This window comes from Bufo gargarizans, chromosome 7 (assembly GCF_014858855.1).
Source record: "Bufo gargarizans isolate SCDJY-AF-19 chromosome 7, ASM1485885v1, whole genome shotgun sequence".
NCBI lineage: Eukaryota > Metazoa > Chordata > Amphibia > Anura > Bufonidae > Bufo > Bufo gargarizans.
The window spans coordinates 171214153-171218579 of NC_058086.1; positions in this window are offsets into that span (position 1 = coordinate 171214153).

Here is a 4427-nt window from a genome sequence, read left to right on the forward strand (position 1 = left end):
TATCCTGTACTGATTCTGAGTTTTACAGCCAGACACGGAGGCGAGTATTGCTTTCTCCTTCTTTACTTTCCACCAATAGCAGCTAAGAAGAAATTTACATAATCATAACAATAAAGGCCCCTCCCCTGACAGATCCTATAATAAGCAGTGTCCTCTTCAGTGTCTTCCTCTTTCTTTGCTGCTCCACCAAAGATAAGTAACATCTATTCATTGTTTATTGCTTTCTACTGTGATTGAGGGGTTAATCTCTGGCTTTAATTTGCCCAGGATCCCATATTTGTGGCTTTTACTGATTGGGTTTTTCTCCCCTGGCCCTTATGTTGTCCTTTGGGGCCTGTGGATATTTCTGTTCTGCTGAACCCCCGTTTTTCCTGCTTTGGGGGGTCCCCCCCCCCTTTTCCCCTCTTTTAGTTCGCCCCTGCGTTTAGTGCCGGTTTTCTTCCGGCTGGGGTTTGCGTCCGGCGACTCGCCCCTTGTTACTGGCCTACTTGCTGCGGCCTGGTCCTGCGTCTGGTGGCGCTCTCCCCCCCCCCCCCCCTCTTACCTCTCCCTGCGTTCCACGGTCTTGCGTCGCTCCGGCGCTGGTCCCTGCTCGTTTTCCCGTGGCCGCGAGATCTCGGCGGCCATTTTGGGAGTTCTCCCGCGCATGCTCTCGCGGGATTTCGGATCGGCATCTACACCGGACAGCAGCGTTTCTCTCCCTGCGGCTCCTGGGGTGATTAACCCCTCTCTAGGTTAGTTTTAGGTTCGGGAAGCTTTCCTTTGCCCCTATTAGGCTCCCCCTAGGCTCATAGTGTGCTTTAGTGTGATCAGCATTTATATCAAAATATGTCTTCTGACCGATCCCCATCCGGGCCTACCCCACCCTCATCTGGGGACCCCGGAAGGTCTGAAATGAACATGCAGGCCCTAGAATTGCAGCGCTCTGTGTCCAGCGCGATCATTGAGGCCATGGGATCCATGTCATCCATGATATCCCAAACAATATCCCAGGCCTTATCTGCCCATGCTCCTGGCCCCTCTAGTCTAACGCCTGCTATAGCTCATCCGCAGCCTGCCGCTTGTGATACTCCTAATGTACAGGAGAAACGGACCGGTGTGATCTCAGCCACCATTGTTAGCGCGCATAGATCGCGCAAAAGAGCCTTGCCGCGCCAGGCAGAAAGGGCGCGTACATGGAAATGTGCTAGAGCACAAAACAGTGATGTGGAATCAGAGTTGGATTCTGATGCGGAGGCTAATGCGGAGGCGAGCGGCCATTCTGAGGAGGAGATGGATTATGACATCCCTGGCACTGCTGACCCTGTGCCTTCCACCTCAGTGTCTGTGGGTCCTGCCACCACCGCCCCTAATGCGGCACCTTCCCTGGTGGATCCCTCTGGCAACCCCTTATTTGACCCTGATGCCCTTCACCACCCTAGGTCATCAGAATGGCTGCCGACGGCTCACGTGAGCACCTATCTGGAACACTGGGTGCGCCGTCCTCTAAGCAAAGAGGCGCGCAGTAAGCTTAGGTCCGAATGTCCCAGACCGTTAGTGCCAAGCAAGGTCTGTGAGACGCCTTCGGTGGATCCGAAGATGACCCAGTTCCTGGCCAAAACTGGCTGGAATCCCCGTAAGGGGTTAGATTCGGCGCTGAGGAGTTGCCAGGACAAGCTCCTAGATATTTTTGAGATGGCCGAATCGGCCAGAATTGACGGCTCTCCAATAGACCTGGAGGAGCTTTCTGGATGGATACAGAGAGCCATCTGTATCGCGGGCAGCTCTAACTCATCCCTGGCCATTGAACGGCGTAAAGCCATACTTTTTAAGATTGACCCGAAACTGGCTAATCTGGCTCTTACTGAGGCAGGAAAGGACGCTAATGGTCTTCTTTTTGAGGACTCCTTTATCAAGGACCTCGGTAGATATGTGGGGGCATTTACGGCGCTGGACAAGGCCCAATCCTCCATGCGTAGGATGTTCCGGGGTCGGGTCTCCACCAGGGTCGGCAGTGGTAGGGGCCGACTGTCCGGCCATTCCGCATTCCAAGCCCGCAGTTCGGGCAGAGGCTCCTATTCACAAGGACAACCCTTCCAGGAGCAGAGAAGCCCTCCTCCATTTTTCCCGGCCAGAGGCGGCCAATGGCGATCGAGGTCGTTTCGAGGAAACCAGAACCCTCGCAAGTCCTTCGGTAAGTCTATCCCCAGTGGGGACTTCTTTAGATCCTTGTGTCGGGGGCAGACTCCGTCATTATTCCCATGTTTGGTCCACGGTACGTCAGACCCATGGGTGCTGTCTACGGTGAGGGGATTTCACATAGAGCTCACGGAATCTCCAGAGCTCATCCCTCCTCCCCCACCACTGGGTCTGGCCCAACCACACAGGGAGCTCGTAGACATCGAGCTCCGGTCCCTTGTCCAAAAGAGGGCGATAGAAAGGGCTCCCCCTGCCTCCGGGGGTGTCCTCAGCAGCATTTTTCTAGTCCAGAAAAAGGGCGGCCAGATGCGTCCAGTGATAAATCTCCGCGCCCTGAACTCTGTGGTGCGATATCGCCATTTCAAAATGGAGGGGATCCACCTCCTTCGGGACTTATTAGTTCCAGGGGACTGGATGGTAAAATTGGACCTCAAGGATGCGTACCTAACGGTCCCAATTGCCGCGGTATCCAGGGATCTTCTGCGTTTCCGTTGGGGGGACGAAGTGTGGCGTTTCACGTGCCTCCCGTTCGGCCTGTCGTCAGCACCTTGGTGCTTTACCAAGCTATTACGCCCGGTCATGGCCTGGCTGCGGAGTCGGGGTGTGCGTCTAATCATCTATCTGGATGACATCCTTGTTATGCATCAATGTCAGTTGACTCTGCTGCAACACCTCCAGTGGACCTCGCAGCTCTTGACGTACCTTGGTTTCCTGCTGAACCCTGAGATGTCGGTCCTCACGCCATCTCGTCGGATGGAGTTCCTGGGCTTTGCAGTGGACTCGGTTCCGGAGTCCCTCAGCCTTCCGATGGAGAAATTGCGGGCGATCCGCAAGGAGTTTAGGCACGCGCTTGCGGCTACCTCCCTGTCGCTGCGCCATCTGGCCCGCATCATTGGCCTGTTGGCGTCTTCGATTCAAGCGGTATTCCCGGCGCCTCTCTACTATCGGGCTCTGCAACGACTGAAGATCGCCCATCTTCGAGCCGGTTCCACCTTTGCGGATCTGGTGGTTATGGATCAGGAGGCTCGGGAGGAGCTCCGTTGGTGGATAGACAACTTGGAGGCGTGGAACGGCAGAGCGATCTTCGGTTTTCAACCGGATTTCGCGGTGGAATCGGACGCAAGTCTCAAGGGCTGGGGTGCCCACTGCCAAGGCATTTCCACGGGTGGTCGATGGTCAGAGGAAGAGAGCCGTCTTCACATCAATGCGTTGGAACTTCTGGCGGGTTCGTTTGCAATCCGGAGTTTCTCCAATGGCATGGCCCATGCGTGTATCCGCTTGCGCATGGACAATGTGTCGGCGGTCCGCTACGTCAATCATCTGGGCGGCACCCAGTCGGCTACTTTGGCTCGCCTCATGGCGACATCATGGTGCAGGCGGAATACCTCCCGGGTCTTCACAACTACCGAGCGGATTGGAGCTCCCGTTACTTCACGGATGGCAGCGACTGGAGGCTCGCTCCGGAGACGTTCTTCTCGATTTCGGCCATCTGGGGCCCTTGCACGATAGACCTCTTTGCGTCACGGCTCAATACTCACCTTCCCAGGTTCTTCAGCTGGCGCCCGGATCCGGGGGCGGAGGCGGTGGATGCGTTTCTCAAGGACTGGACTTCGGCTCTACATTATGCGTTCCCGCCCTTTGCCATGATTCCGAGGATGCTGCTGCAGACTCGTCGTCAGATGGCGGAATTGGTGGTGGTGGTACCCTTCTGGGGGACTCAGGCCTGGTACCCGATCCTCCTGGAACTCCTGGTGGATGTACCTCTCCTCCTCCCGGATCGGACGGATCTCCTCCAGGGCCCTCTGGGTGTTCCTCACCCCCTGCTGGTTGACGGCTCCCTTCAGCTTCTGGCGTGCCGGATCTCGGGACTCCCGGAGAGGTCGAGGGAATTTCGGAGACAACTAGACGCCTCCTGGATAACGCTTGGGCTCCCGGCACCCGAAAATCTTACCGGGCAGCTTGGAGATCTTGGGTTAGCTGGTGCGTGGAACGGAACCTTGATCCCGTTTCGGCGCCTGTGACCAGTTTGTTGCAGTTCCTTACGTCCCTTTTTGAGGCGGGAAAGGCTTATCGGACCATTAATTTGTTCCGTTCGGCGATTTCTTCAACCCATCGGGGTTTTGATGGCGTTCCGGCGGGTCAACATCCTTTGGTGTCGCGCTTGCTGCGTGGGTCTCGCTTGGCCCGGCCTCCTCGACCGCGCTTCACTACCACTTCGGACGTTTCTCTGGTCCTTTCTTTCCTCACTG